Source organism: Camelus bactrianus, chromosome 2 (genome assembly GCF_048773025.1).
Source record: "Camelus bactrianus isolate YW-2024 breed Bactrian camel chromosome 2, ASM4877302v1, whole genome shotgun sequence".
NCBI classification, from domain to species: Eukaryota; Metazoa; Chordata; class Mammalia; order Artiodactyla; family Camelidae; genus Camelus; species Camelus bactrianus.
Genome location: NC_133540.1, coordinates 55,285,738 through 55,301,953, shown reverse-complemented (window position 1 = coordinate 55,301,953; position 16,216 = coordinate 55,285,738). Strand labels below are relative to the sequence as shown.

At 40.5% G+C, this 16,216-nt stretch overlaps 1 protein-coding gene across 5 annotated transcripts in view; it reads left to right on the top strand.

Moving 5' to 3' along the window:
* Positions 1-546: 546 nt before the first annotated feature.
* UGT8 (UDP glycosyltransferase 8) overlaps positions 547-16,216 on the top strand; it is a 72,919-nt gene continuing 57,249 nt past the window's right edge. Inside the window, exons 1-2 of one of the 5 annotated variants that reach the window (XM_074341844.1) lie at positions 547-1,146; positions 1,458-1,580. The gene's annotated coding sequence lies outside the window, so the exon portion shown is untranslated. Of the gene's footprint in view, positions 1,226-1,457; positions 1,581-5,900; positions 6,029-16,216 lie in introns of those variants that run through there. The other 4 variants (XM_074341850.1, XM_074341837.1, XM_074341831.1 and 1 more) reach the window with 4 other exon arrangements.

Below are 16,216 nucleotides of genomic sequence, written 5' to 3'. Positions count from 1 at the left end.
ACTCTCTATGGTCAGACTTTTAAAGGCGCTTGGCCTCTCGGGTCAGAGCCACCACAGCAAGGCTGCTCCAGCAGGCCTGGGTACGCAAAGTTGCTTCCTGCCGGGGACGCCAACTTGGCAAGGATCCGCTGCTGGCAACACAGATTAGTCAGGATAAAGTCGCCACAGACTCAAACAAGCAAAGCATAAATGGCCCTTTCAGCAAGAGCCTGCGAGAAGGGATGTTACTGAGCCCAGCCACCCAATTTCCTTCTTCAGGGATCCCCAAACTCGCGTTTTCTAACGCTTTCCGATCCACGAGGCAGGTGGCTGGCTGATCACCTAAGCGCCCCCTACACTCCTTTCCTTCGCGTATCTCCTCCACCTAGCCCAAGTTCAACTTTTTAATGGGTTTGGGAGAAGTGAGGCAAACTAAGAGCCTGCGAAGGTAGAGAGGGCGTGCCACAACCACACCACGCAAATTCGCGCGGCACTGGTGGGATGAAAAAGGCGGGCACGGGGACCAGACAGGAGGTGGCAGAGAGGGCACAGCGCAAGCCTAACAGGGGGCGGGGCCACGTGCCAGTCCCAGGGTTCCCAGCTCTGGCGCGACCGGAGGCTCGCGAGCGTCCCAGTCTGCCCGCCGACCGCCAATCCGCCTTCAAGCATCCCCGTCCCAGGACACTGCTCCTCGGTCAGCCCTCGAGCTCGTGGCACGAAGGCGCGTCCGCATCCATGCCCCAGCCGAGGGAGCAGGAGACGCTCGGAGCTCCAGGCGTGTGATGCGAGGCTGAGCGCGTGGCGGCCCGCGTCGTGCCCCGCTGAGCCAGACGCGGGAGGAGAGCGGCGCGCTCCTGCTCAGCAAGCCGCGCACGGGGCGGGGCGCGGCTGGGGAGCGGGGGGGGGGGCGGGCCGCCAGCGGGGAGCGGCGGAGGAGCAGGCGCGCTGCGGACCCGAGGGAGGGCACGGTTAAAGCTTTGCCATTAATTGTGAGCCCAGAGAGTCTGTCCTAAGCTAACACACTAACTCTGCATCCTCCCTCACGCCCCCAAACCACCGGAGGCGGCGACACCTGATCCAGCGCACGAACACGGGTCCCTTCTGTCCCCGGATACAATTACGCGGCGGAGACACACTCAAACTCACGCGCAGCAGCCAAGAGCCGAGGTAAGCGGAGGGACCACGCCGTTCCACCGCACGGTAGGGAGGCGGGCTGACAGGAGAGGGGCGTTGTTTGCTCCTGGAGGTGAGTGCTTGGCGAATGGCCGCGAGCCAGGGGTTGGGGGTAGGGATCAGAAAGTGCAGATGGGGTTGGGCTGAGGGAGTTAGGGAATGGGGTTGGGGGGAGAGTAGGGAGAAAGACTCGGGGGTGGGGCGGGGTGTAAAGGAGGTATTTCCAGGCTGCTTCGATCGCTCTCGCGCTCCTTTGCGTCCCGTATGGCACCCGTTTGAGGTTCCTTTCGCGTTCGTGCGTGCAGGTGGAGAGAGGGGATAACCTGGCGCGGATGTGGCCGAGGACTTTGCACTTGACCCTGGAGGGATGGGCACCGCGGAGCCCCAAGGCCAGAGCCTGCTGCGGGCCAGGGATGAGGGACCGGGAGGTGCGTCGGGAACTCTCCAACTCTCCTCTCTTCGTCCTCTCTCAGAGGGGGAGCTAGACCTGGGTGCGTTGTGGGTGGGGAGTGTCTTGGGGCTGCACGCACACGGACACAAGGACCATTCCGTGCCCCCATGCCCGTGGGACCGCCAGGAATGGACAGTGGTGGCAGGGTCGTGGGCGTGGATGTGGGAACCATATGGCTTGCCCTTGCTTTAGAGGAGCGTGTGCGGGACGCGAGGGTTAGAGAGGAGGTGGGAGAAGGACGCGCTGCAGGAAGTCGGGCGCCTTCCTCGGGCTGGAGGAGCGGCGAGGGGGCCTGGGATGCGTAGTTTGGGGTTGTGCCAGGAAAACCGTATCGGAGGGCGCAAATATATGCAGTGCGACCGGGCAAAAGAACAGTCAGGGGTGGCAAGGGGAGTACCCAGTCTGCATAGGTAAATTCACCGGTTTAATTGAGGGTTTATGAAGTTGAGTGCGGGGAATGTGCCACGCTGCAGCACTTATTTAGGGAAAGGAGACCTCTGTACCTGTACCGCTGATTCTCATCACCTTAAAGCAAGGGGCGGGGAGAAAGTGGGAGAACTTCTAAGACTTCGGCAACTAACTAGTTCAAACTAACTGGAAGGCTAGATTGTGTTAATTAGTCGTTCTCTAGAGGGAGAGGGCGTATCACAAGGAGGAGTGGGTGGCATTCTCAACTAGACATGACCCCAAGAGTCACCTCCACAAAGAACCAGTATTAAAATAGAGAAAGGCTTGTGTTTCAGGTGGTTCCACTCAGAAACGGTTGGAAAACCACTACTCTAAAATCCTTCACTTCCCTCAGGCTGTCACCTTGTATAATAAGTTTTTCAAGATTAATGCCATGAAGGTGTGGCAGTTTGGCTAGATGCCAAGTGTGCTGTTGTTTCTGTTTCTGATAATTTTATGTTAAAAAAAAATCTCCCCTCAGAATTGATGTAATTGGTGTGCTTTATTTCCACTCATCCCCAGGAAAAAAAAAGCCACTTAAAGGAAGGATAGAAAGTGCCTTTTAATTGGTATTTTAATAGTATTAGGAGTAATCACACTTTATTCCCTGGAGATTTTTAAATGAAGAGTCATGCACATCAGTATTATATAGTAGGGAGTCCAGAACGTTGTGTTAATTGAATTAAATCATAAATCAGCCTGTGTTTTTTCTGTCTCAGAGAGGAATGGCAAACAGTTTTCTCCAATAGAAACCATCTCCTGGCAGTTTGAGGTTTTGCTTTTGGAATGTCTCTGTTCAGCAACCATTCTAGGTAATTCCAGAGGGAACACTCAAGTTATTATTTAGTTCGCCTGCCACCCACAAGGTAAAGTTGTCATCTTGTGTTGTGTGATCTACAGCTATAGGAGTGTTTAAAAACTACAGTGAAGCATAGTGCCCTGATATTTGTAATAGCTTGATAGTGTATTAGTAGCTTGGGCATAATTGAGTAAAAACTGTACTTGTGACTTTCTCTCAATAGTACTGCTGTAGAGATTAGATTTAAAAAATCTAAAATTTCTGGAGCTGTATACTTGTATTGATGCCTTTGCACATATTAGAATAAGTAAACCAATGGAATAAATAAAAATATGTATAACAAAATTTAATTTTTGTAAAATCTTTTTTGTGTGTAGAGTTTGACAATTAACATTTAATTTACCTAAAATATTTCTTGATACCTTATGATTAACCATCAGCTTAATTATATGTAAATACTGATGGTAAAGGAAGAAATTAAATATGCTCTCGATTCTCAGACAACTTTTCAAAGTAATTTATGTGCTTACTTATCAAATAATATTGGGCTGATGCTGTTTAATTCACATTAGACTTCCAAAGTACAACGCGAGAATAAGAACTTTTGTTTTGCAATATTTAATAATATTTATTTTGCCATCTGTCTATTTAAATGTTTAAAGCATAAACCCTGAACCAGTAGTTCCTAACCCAGGTTCAAACCCAGAATCTCCTAGGCTAAAAGAACAGAGGGTATTCCCCAGGCTATGTTTCATATTTCAAAAGGTGACTTAGAAATGTACATCTGTCCAAATAGGAAAAAAAAAAATAATAATGTTTATTTGACACCATCAGGGTTGTTGCTTATTTACATAAGCACATTTTCTAAATAGCTGACCCCTCACACCATTAATTACTGAAACTTTAAAAATTTAACTAGTAAAACAAATAAGCAATTTCTAAATTTTATACACTTACTTACTCCCCAGGATGTAAGTTAATTTTTTTGTTGGGTTATTGTTGTGAACATGAATTCATAAAGAATTGAATAGTGCTATTCCTTGAGGTGTATAGAGCTGTTTTTGTTTATAGTAAATGGTCTCAGCCTGCCCAGTTGAAATACTAGTATGGAAACAGAAGTACTATTCTTCTTTTTATGGTTTTTCTGGGTCCTCTTTCTGTTATCAGCTATCGCTTTCTGCTGCTGTCAGGCTGTGAGCGGGCCCTGCTGCTGTATTATCTGTTGTCTTTTTTTCCCCTGAAATGATGTGGGCTATTGCTCAAGTATAAAGCCTATGTACTTTGTGACAGATACTTGCTGTTCTCATCCTTTGTTTCTGGGCTGGATAGTGGGCCGAATGGCTGAGGTTCTTAGAAGGGTGGCCTGTATATGAATGGTTTCAATGTGTTTTGTTTTTTTTTTTTTTAATAGAAATTTCATATACGAGATCTTTAGAAGAGTATCTTAATTTCAGACATTTAGTCTTCTGGAAAGTCCTTGCTTTTCCGAAAAATTGAAGAAGCCCTTAAAAAAATTTACTTTTCTTGTGGTAGCCCCAGAATGTCTTTGTTTAGAAATATGTATACAATAATACTTTACATCCTACTTTCTGCCATTGAAATTGACTAGCTATATGAAATTTTGGCATTATTTCCCTACTCTGGAAGCCAGGAATAAGAAGTGTGATTTGATCGTGCTGATTCTCAAACTTGAAGCTACGTGAATCATTTCAATATTATTTTGCATATGTGTGTATGCAGGAGCTACATAATCAAATTAGTATGAATAAGGTTGTTTAATTTAGTCTTGAAAACAGTGGTAATCGTATCTTCCTAATCTAAAGCATTTCATAAACATTCATTCTTTTATTCAACAGATTTTTTTATTGAAAACATACTATGCATCGGGCACTATGCTCTTGTACCCTGGGGATATGCAGATACAGAAAACCATGGGAGGACTCTGGGTTTAAGAGGATTAGACTGATAGAAAACAAATTAGTTTCAGTAAGTACAATATAGTGCTGTTAATTCTGTGAGTGCTGTGACAGAGATATGCAGAGTGCCCTGAACAGGCATTTGGAAGTGGCCATTTCTACGTGGGGACAGACGACTAGAGAGGCTTCATAGAGAAGGTAACATCAGAGGAGTCAGTGTAGACAGGGGCCAGACCACGGAGGGCTGTTTGCCATCCTAAGGAGTATGAACCATTTTCTCTTCAAGGTTGTTTTAAACAAAAGAGTGATGTGATGAGGAGAAAGCTCTCATAGTCTAGAAGGATGGATCTGAGGTGTGAGACAGGCATAACAGATTAGAAAATATTGGGTGATCTTTTTTAGGAGAAGTTGAGGACTTTACACCAAAGTGGTGGCAGTGAGATGAAGAAAAGTGATTTGTCACACAGGTGTTAAGGTGGTAGAATCTCTCAGATTCTACTGTCTCTGGATGGTGGGGATATGGGAAGATGGCATAGGGACTTAAAAGGAGAAGCACATTTGAGGACCAAGGATGATAGAGTTCAGGTTTGGACATGGAGAATATGAAGTGCTTATAGGAAATCCAACTGGAGATGAGTGTCCAGTGGATCCATTGCTCAGCAGTTCTGAGCAGAGAGGGCTGGGCTAGATAGTTAGGTAGATAAATGGATGGATGGATGGATGGACTGCTTTAGCTCTTTTCAACATATGGGTGGTTGAAAAAAAAAAGACACAGGATGTCAGTAGGTCTTCTAGGACAAGTTCAAAGAGTAATAAAGAAATAGAGTCTTAAAATCAAAGTGTTGGGTAGACAAATAGGGAGCAGTAAAGAATGAGAGGGTACAGAGTGAAATCGGGAGGAGACTAAGGGGAGGGGAGCTTTTAGTAGCTGAAGGGGAAAAGAATTTCAAGAAGTGTGAAGGCAAGTCCTAAAATAGGGCGTATCAGACAGTCCTGGCCCTGCGCCTGACTAGCTCTATGACTTTGAACTCAGAACTTAGTTCCCTTTCCTCATTTACATAATGAGGATCAAAGTGCAACGTCCTAGGGCCACTGGGAGGATCAAATGAGATAAAGTCTATGAAGCTTAGTGACTGGAAGTTTACTGGTTTGTGTTCAGTAAGTGCTAGCTGTTTTAATGGAAAGCAGAACTTGGATTTAGTGATGAGGAGGTCTGTGGAGACTACTGGCTTTCAGCAGTGCTTGCTCTCAGGTTTAGGAAGGGTGAGTACAAGGTATATTTAAAGATGGAAACTTGATCATATTTATAGCCTTTGGGGAGGAAGCCAGTACAATAGCAATTGAAAATTTTGAAGGGAGCAGAGAGAGCCATTGGAACACGGTCCTTGAAGGGGGAAGTGGTTGTTGCATCAGGAGCTCTGGGGAGATGTCAGCTTCCTCAGGACAAGCCGTGTTTTCACCAGCCTGGGCGTCCATAGCATCTTTGTTGCTTTTTAAAAGCACCCGGTAATCAAATCACAGACATTTTTAAAGTATTATTTAAGATTTCTTGGTATTTAAGCGAGTTCTGGTTTCTTAGATAATCTAATAAGGACAAAGTGTATTTATTTTAAAAGAACCTGAAAACAAAAACAATAAAAAACAAGATAGATGATAGTAAAACTGAACGAAATATAATTTAATGTTTGATTCAGAAGGCACTTCCGTATCTTACGGGGTCTTAAAATCAACACTATGGAAAGCAAATATTAACCTGTGTAATGGAAAAGGACTGATTTGTAGATTTCTTAAAAAAATTGAGCCAACTATAGTAATATTTTAAACTATTTTTTTTCTTTAGGATTTCCTCTATTTGGATGAAGTAATGCTTTACATTAGAGATGAATATCTAAAATTAGATTTCTATTTTAATATGTATATGGATTTTTACCTTGTCATTAGTGGGTATTTTGAAAAAAACATTTACATATATGAACTGGTTTGGGAACCAATCAACAATTGAACATAGTACATAATGGTTACTAATTGGTTGTTAAGCATATTGGTGGTAAATTGGCTATAAATAATATCTTTTTTTTTTTTTAGTTCAAAGTAGTAAGTCTGTTTCAGTACATACTTACCAGTATTCACCACATCCTTTATTTATATAGCAGATAGAGGAGTACATAGTTTTTAGGACGCCCAATAATTTTTTTTTTGAATAAAATGAAATTAGATGTTCAGTATTTTTAAGGTGGACTGAATGAAGTTCATTATGTATGTAGTTTTTTATCTTTGATGATTTGTTTCCCTGAAATTCTGTAGCTACATTTTTTATCAAGAGCTCTCTACTTTGGAGTTGAGTTTTGGTCTGTTGTGCTAACTCCCTCATCGTGGATGGTCCCACTGTTGCAGAGTTCAGTGGTCAGTGCAGGTGATATTCAGTTTAGGACTTCTGACAGTTCCATATTGTATATTCACCAGCTCAGTTTTAGACGCTATACTGTCCTGCTCAGGACGCCCTTATAGAGATGTCAGATGCCACATTGAAATTGACTTACATGGAGGTCAGCTTTGAAGAGTGCAGAGCCCGAACAAAGATGGAACCTTTGGATTTATGAATGGCAGGGTATCTAGGACAGCCTAGCTCGGGTCCTACTCTCTGGCTGGAAATGTATATAAGCATTAATACATTCAGATTAGACAGAAAAAATGTGTAGATAGGAACATTTCAGAGATACTGTGTATTTTGCTACTAGTGTCGTGACACTTGTCTGAATTACTAATAATGGAAACAGTCACTATATTGGTCTTATTTTGGAGATAATCATTTCCCTTGACTTGATTTAGATAAGAGAAATGCACCTACAAGTATTCCATTTCCCTAAATAAATTTACATTGTAACTGATTTGGTAAATATTTGCCTGATTTGGGAATATTATTAATACAAATATATGTGTAAACTTATTTTGCACTTTTCAATTCCGTCTCAAATTTAATACTTGAAATATATCCAAGACACTGAGTTATAATTTTTTAGCTATAACATTGGCTGCTACTTGCTTTATTAGTAATCATGGGGCTGATTTTCCTCCAAGCAAGATAATTTAAATAATATGTTCCGATGGACTTAAAATTGTTTTAAAAAGTAGAATCAAGTGTACGGATATGCTGAATTTTCTGTAGTATGTTCCTGAAAAAAAGTATAAAAATCAGTTTTTATGAATTGAATATTTATAGAATTTAAAATTTTCAAGACACTTGAAAATAAGGCAATTTTAACTCCTTTAAAATATAGGTGATGGGTATACAGTTTTTTTTTACATTAATCTTTATACTTTTCTGTGTGTTTGAAACAATTGACAGCCCCCCAAAAAATGGACAGTGATTTTAAAACGTATCTTATTTTAAATGTACCCTGAGCCTTTGCTGTTTAAATTAGTCTCAAAGAACATCAGGAGAATTCCCATTTTGATTAATCTGTTTTGCAAATTCAAATTTTCCTAGTTGGCTTAAGACAAATACACAACAACAACAAAACTTGGGTGCACCCCTGTGCCACATTGTCAATATAGTTACATCCACCAAAATTTCTTAAACTTGTTAGAGATACAGGCTCAGTCTGATTCTAGACCTCGTCCCCCTCATAACATCCCTTATTCAGAAGGGAAGGCATTGACAGGGAGAAGTTTGTTTTGTTTTGTTTTGTTTTGTTTTGTTTTGTTTTTTAAACCAGTGACGGAATGAGCCATCCAGCGTGCTGCCTTCCTGCTTGGAGTGAGCTGCCCTGAGCCCAGGCTGTCCTGGCAGGACCTGCAGGCCCTTCGCTGCGGCTTCTCCCGAAGAAGAAGGCCATGTGCTTTACATAGTCTTTGCATTTGTGCTGCTGTAACCGTGGGTCATTTGTACTCCCCAGCCAATCAGGAGAGCAGGGCTTAGAGGGAAACTAGTCAAACAGGTTTGCCTGTCTATTTAGAAGGGGTGGAGGTGCAGTGAAATGTGTAGATAAGGTCAAGGGTGAAACTGTTTTAAGGAATATTAATGTAAATCACTGACTGTTTTCTCCTGGTTTTGAAAATACTTTGGGGACATTTGTGAAAATGTATCTTAATGGAGCTAAAGTGAGAGTAAGGGAAACCAGAAAGAGAAGTAAATAAGAAACAGGAAACTAGAAGAAGATGGGGAGTGGGAATGGAAAAACTGTAGTGGAGGGAAAAAATAAAAACAAACAAGAGGGAAAGGACAAGTGTTTGAATGTCCTGTGTGGGCTTTGTGTGAACTGGGTGCATCGTGGCAGGAAACCATAGTATTGATCTGAGCATGAGTTTAATTAAAACAAATGCCTGTTGTCCTCAGCATCCCAAAGAGGGAACACTCCACTGGCTCAGGGCTGAGGTTTCCTAGGAATATTGGTGGGAAAATGTTGTGGTTACCATCTCTGACTCTACCTGTGTGTTGGGAATACTTAGTTCCCCAGAACAAGAGTAAAACGTTACCTTCATACAGCTCTGTCGTAGTTTGCAAATTGCTTACTCACACATTCTGTCATTTTATTCTTATTCTGCCCCCTTCAAACGTTGTTCAGTAGGTTGTCACATGTTACAAACCATGACTTAGGGGAGCAGAGCACAGAAGTCACCAGGACGGTCTGCAGGGGATTTGATGTTTGTACCTGAGCTCCTGGCCATTCACTTTCACGTGGGAAATCCTGCCTTTCAGAGCTTCTCTTGTCCCGTTGCCTTCCTGCTGCCATTGGGGTATCAAGCCCCATTTGACCCCCCCAGGCGTTTGCTTCAGGATCTCCTCCACCTGAACTGTCCTGCCTTTTCTCCTCTGTGCTTTCAAATTCTCACCCTTCATGGTTTTGACACTGAAGTCCCACCTCAGAACGTTGGTTCTCGCTCTCTTTTACTCTTCTGTGAGTTTCATCCCCACGTATGTTCATGATCCTCTCATACTTAGTTAATTCTCCCTCTCAGAAGAGTGTGAGCTCTTAGGGGGTGGACTCTCACTCTTAGTTTCATCCTAATACCCCGGACAAACATGCTAATCTGAGATAAGGTACTTACCAGTAATTGAATGTACCTTCAGTGACTCATAAAGCAGCAAAGGACGAACCTAAAATTCTGTATGTGTAGTGATGCTTTTTTCCTTTTTTTTTTTTCCAAAATGGTATTATTCAAACTTCAAATGTTCCCTTTGTTTTTAAAGGAAATGTTCTATATAGACTGCTGTCATTTAGTCACAACAGGAAAAAAAAGTTTGGTCTGTAGAAAGGTCATATTATAGGTCTTTGAACTCTTCATGGTAAAATTTATAATAATTTAATACATTTTTCTTTTAGAATTTACTTGGGACTTCTAAACGATGGAAGTACATTCACAGCTAATTATAGGAAAGGCAGTAAGAGGAATCAATGACAGAGATAATTAAGTGTATTTAGTTTTTAGTTTGCAGTTATATTTAAGTATATCTGATGTCAAGAAACAGTATTTGGAGAGAAAACTAACTACGTGTATTAGGAAGATCTGACTTTGGAAACATTCAAATTGCTTCCTCTCCTGCCTCTTATATTCCCACCGGCCTCCCTCCCTACCCAAGACCTTTCATACCAATTAAATGGAAGCATCAGCTTAGGCAGAGTTCCTTTTTTTCCCTCTTCTGTGCTTATTTCCTCCTTTCATAATTGCCAGAATTCTCTGGTTCAGACTGTCTCATCTCCCATCTCCTTCTGGGCAGGGAAGTAGGAGTAGGAATAGGAATAAGAATAGATTTTAAGGAATCGCTGCAGCAGAAAAATAAATGAAAAGAAATTAACAGGTTAGGTAAGACTATTAAGAAGAATCGATGCCTGAGCCTGTTATTTGCCAGTTTTAAATAATTCTTGAGACCATTGAAACGTAACTCTTATTTTGATCAGTTAGACCTTTTCTGAGCATATGCTTTGGAATGTGCTTTTTTTCAAATTTCTAAACAATAAAAAATATGCCAAAACGAGCTCCTCTGGCTGCCTGCTCCCTCTTTCTTCCGTCCCATCCGTTCTTTCTCTCCTCTACACCTGTCTGCTTTTCCAGAGATAATGTCCCTGGTTTTGGTGGGGAGTTGATTTGTTTACAGATTGTTGGGGAAGGATGTGGGTAGAGGGCATGGGGTGGGGTGGGGATGGAGTCACCACACCATCACTAGTGTAGGATCTGGTCATTTTATTCAAATCATACTCTATAGTGATTGTCTAGCCTCCTTATGGACCCTAAATGCTTTATGCTTTCTCATCATTATCTTTACCAGTAGAAATAATTCAGCTTATTATTTTGATACTATATACGCGTTCCTACTCCTTTTCCTACTCTCTATTCACAAGGGTGTGGAAGGGGAGACATTTGGAAGGAGACCTGTCGAATTCCTTGAGGTTTGTGTAGTGAGCATGTGTAACACATAAGAATTACTTCAGCCATTTGTTCAACAAGCAGCCTATTATATGGTAGAACTCTTCTGCCTTAGAATCAGAATACACTAATTTTTAGTCTAGTATAAAATTTAAAGGTTTATGTGTAAAAGTTTAAGCAGGCTTTTCAAGGACTGCTGTTTTGATTTGAGATTCCCAGAATTCAAGACATAGTCAGTCTATGATCTGACATATGGCAGTGGCAACTTTGGAGAGTCTTTATACGGTACCAGTAAGAGATACTGGATTAGGACCCAGGAAACCTGAGTGCTAGTTCCGACTCTGCCAGTGAGTAACTAGGAGCTGGCTAAGTGATGCTTGGCAACCACCTTCTGGAGACTTTGTCCTGTTCTCTACAAATGAGATGGTTTGGACTCAGTTATCTTTAGTTTTTAAATTGGGACTCTGATTTATTTCATAGAGTTTGAAAATATATATTTTTTTTAAATATTTGGCATCATTTCATAGCAAATATATTAAGTTCAAATGTTTAAGTATATTTATGTTTGCAAGACTAATAACAATGGTGATGGTATACAAAAGACTTTCTCTGGACTTGCTTCATTGTGCTGAGTCTGCTTAGAAGACGCAAAATGACATTTTCACTTGTTAATAAGGGAACATCAGAGAAATGCATTGTCTTTCTGCAGGACCTACCAAAATCTTCCTCTTCCGGGGAATAATATAACTTGGCTGACTTATCTGACACTCCATAGCAACCTTCTTTTCATGATTTTACTAGCATTTTATGAGACAGCGATGGGGAAGTTTGTTATTTGTTCACTCTCCAGGACTTGTAAGGAATTGAATAGGGAAATATTCAGAATTTTAAAAAATTTGTTCTTTGGTTATATTTGGCCTGACATTTTTGATCCTAAACCATGTTTAAGATGTCACATAGGAATTTATTTTGTGACTCGTAATAATGTTAATGTAGATAATGTTTAAAAATCAACTTAAAGTAGTAATAAGTGGGAGAAACAATCCCATAATCTATTGATCTGAGACATTTCTGAAGCCTCAAGATTCTCTAAGTAATGATGTATTGAAAAGCTGTTTCTCCCACATGTAAATTTGTCTCATGGTGGGAAAGATGAAAATTTGATACGGATTTCCTCCACATTCACTGTGGTATTCTGCTAATTAAAATCCCAATAAAAGAGAGTTATAAAAAGTCCTACGAAACCATTTTAAAACATTAATTGAACACCAGTTTTTTTAAGAAAGCATTTACCTATCAGAACTTAAAGCCTCATAAAAACTCGGCTGTATGATTTATGAAACTTTCCTCATTTGTTTAAGGATGAGATCAGAATCAAACAAAGAGTTTCCTCATCGTTTGCTGAATGTTGATCACATGATGCAGATGCATGGTGAGAACTGGTACCAAGCTGGTCTTGAGGAGGAGCAGAAAAAGAGACCCACACTTTATCTATGTATAGCTGTATCTATAAACTGCCATTCTTTGAAATTGCAAACTTTTTTCTCTGTCAGTGATTCTCAAAATAGTCCCTGGACCAGCAGCATCAATATCACTTGGGAATTTGTTAGATATGCAGATTCTTGGGCCCATCCCAGATCTATAGAATCAGGAACGGAGGGCAGGCCTAACAGTCTTTTTTATAACTAGCTCTCCGGGTGATTCTGATGCATGCCCAAGTTTGAGAACCACTGATCTGTGATACTAAATATAGTCTGTTCCAGTGTTCTCATATGATGAAATAATTTCTAATCATTTTAGGGACAAAAGAAAAATTCAGTATAAATTTCAGAATATTTTCCTGGTTAACTCTTTCATGGTTGGTTATAAAAACTTCAATTCATGATATTGATTATATTTTATTTACTAAATGGTTGTTCAGGGGTATTCAAGTGTTCTCAGTTCTGTCAACACACACACACACACACACACACACAGAGGTGCTCCTCTCCTCTGCTTATTAAAAGACAACAATAAAAAGTGGATTGCATTAGTTTACTTTTGTGTATTTTGCTATGACTTTGTGTAACGGTAGCCCAGTGGTTCACAATATCATAATTCCCTGGGGAACATTTAGAAAGGAAACAAAAAATGCCAAGACCTAGGCCTCATCTGCATAAGTTCTACTTTAATTGATCTAGGTTGGGGGGGTGGCAGGTTTTCAGGCATCTTCGGTTTTCACAGGCTCCCCAGGTGATTATAATGAGCTGTCAGAGTTGAGAGCCTGGAATGTAGCCATACATTCCAAGATTGCTCACCTACCATGGATCAGTTCCTTAAAAAAATGTTCAATCTGTTGGGTCCTCTCATTATTTTAAGCAAATTGCCTTTTGTGTATGTGTGATTAAAAAATAATTTGTTTTCCAGCAGGTTATTGATATTGTTGACTGGTTGACCACGTCATTAGTCACACGTTATGACTCTATTCTAGCTTTGGGCTTTATTCTAAATCCTTGCTTCCTCAGTGCAGCGCCTGCACCTGCGGCAACCAGCAACCCATGTCACCAGAGAGCTTGTTAGAAAGAGAGAATCTGGGGTCCTACACCAGATACACTGAGTCAGAGTTTGCATTTGAATAGTACCCCTATGAAATTCGTCTTCACAGTAACAATTCTCTAGAACATTAAGTTTAAAATTAAGGTAAATTTTAGTTTTCTTCACTGTTTTCTTAGCATCCATTGATCTGGTCTTAACTACCTTTATGAACCAAATCATATCAATCTCATTGAAACCTATTCTTAAACCCATTTTCCACTAAGCTTTAACAACTGTAAGCAATCTTCAAGGCCAATCTAATTTAATAGCCTCACTTGGCAGGTGAAGGAAATTAGTGCAGAGAAATTGAATGACTTGGCCTTAAATTACAAAGGTTATGGATTTGGGCATCCATAGATGCATGCCATGTGTGTACATAAATATATATATACTTTTTTCCTTTAATTATAGAGACTTTGTGATAGGGTCATTTAAAGTGATATTGTTACATATCATTACTTGAAACATGAGCTACCTGAAAAGACAGTCTTAGGTTACCTAAATATGACATATCCAAAACACCAAAATTTTAAATACACATTGACATGTATTTAAGTTATCTAAACTAATATTAATAATACTTTACTAGTACACTAATATTTCAAATTATCTTAAAATTGTATGTAATTTGTATAATCAAGTGATAATGGGAAAGTAGAATATGTGATATTAAACTGAATGAAAATGGAAAGGTATGGCCATGTCTTTATACATTGCTAAACTTGTATGCATGTGCTCCTGAGAGATTGCAGGTACTTTATTACAGGACATTTAAAAAGGGGGACTATTTATTTTGAGTTCCTCAGGACCCTGGGGGCTGGGCATTGTCCTTTTCCGAATCCGCAGGACAGCTGAGCTTTATCAGGTCTTTGTACTGCAGATCCACACGCCTGCTGCATCTCTTACATTTCTCCTGTTGTGCATAAGGACTCATTGTGAGTTCCTTGTCTCTCAGTCTGACAGTTGAATTGTATCAGAATCTTTAGCTGCTTTTTACAGTTGCAGATTTTGGAATTTCTCCCCAGACTTAAGAATAGCCTGTGTGTTGAAAAGACCCCGGAATGTGCATTTTTAGTTAGTATCCTGGGTGTTTCTTTTGGACACTTGACATTGGAGAACCATTTCATTAGGTGATTAAATTTATGTTTAATGTAGTTAAATTTAATTGCCATCATCAATCATTAATTGAATACAAATAATATACTAGGTACTGAGTGCAATATCTGTTGGTATCCATATTATCCTATTTTTTCTTCTCTATTTTCTTGTGTTTCTCTTACATTCCCACCTGATGATTTTGGAGTATCCCAGGCGGGCCTGGGCCAGCTGTCACTGATAAGCCAATAGCATCAAGTTTCTCAGTACAGCTTCACTACCTGGACTATAGATGTCTGGGAAGAGGTAACTGCAGGTGCTGGCAGTGTAGAAACGTGGTTAAGTGCAGCTGGCTTGGCGTGCTACAACAGCAACAACAGTATACAACAACAGAAACATTCCTTATCACTTCTCCTTCAAGAGGAGGTGTGTTTTGTGTACCCCTGGGCACTCATCAAAGTCCCAAGTGCAGAATTAGATTTTTTGAATGGTACTGCTGATGGTTTTTTCCCCTCAGTACTTTGTATTTCTGAAGTTAAGGTGGGTACTTCCATACAAATAAATGTCTTTAATTTTTCTGAGTGAATCAAACCATTAGTTTGGTGAAGTTGCAGACTTTGAAAAATCTGAGAGTTACCTACCTTTATTTATTAACAATTAACAGCCAACAGCCAACCGAATGTAGGTTTTTCATCCAGTTTGCACTCTTAATTAATTAAATTATGCCAAACTATCGCCAGATCACAGCTTTTTTTCGGGTGGGAAGGATTATTAACCCTCAACTGGTGGCTTTAATTTTCTGAATGATCTCTCCCTATCCCCTGACCCCAAATCAGTGTGTTCCCGTTTCACAGTGTGATTCTAGGGCACTCCTTGCTTTAGGAGTTTACTTGCAAATAGACAGTCACAATGAACTTCAGAACACAAGATATTTCTTACATGGGAAAGATAAATGTTTAAACCTGGGCCATTTAACAACTTTATAGCAATAAAGCTGACTTTTCGCCCAATTTGCCCTCAGTTACAATCTGTTTTTTCAGATTTGTTATCTTCCTCTCTTTGCTTGCTATGATAAAAGTGGATTAAAAATGGGTATGAAGCTCTGCAATACACTAAATGTTAGATCTTGCTCAAGTTTTTACCTGATTCTTAGTCTCAATCTTATTCTCCTTATCTGTAAGTGGGAACAACTATTTTTGCCTTTGCGTGTTTTCTCAGGATAAAATGAGATAATGCTCATAAAGCCTGTAATGCAGGAAAGGTACATAGTACATAGTACATAAAACAGCTCTGTTTAAGAGCTGCTGTTTATTAGAGAGTTTTATGTTAGGATATAGGTGTCAAGATGTGGGGTGACCTGCTCCTTCTGGCTCACCCAGGACTTTCTCAGTTTTAGCACTGGCAGTCTCACATCCT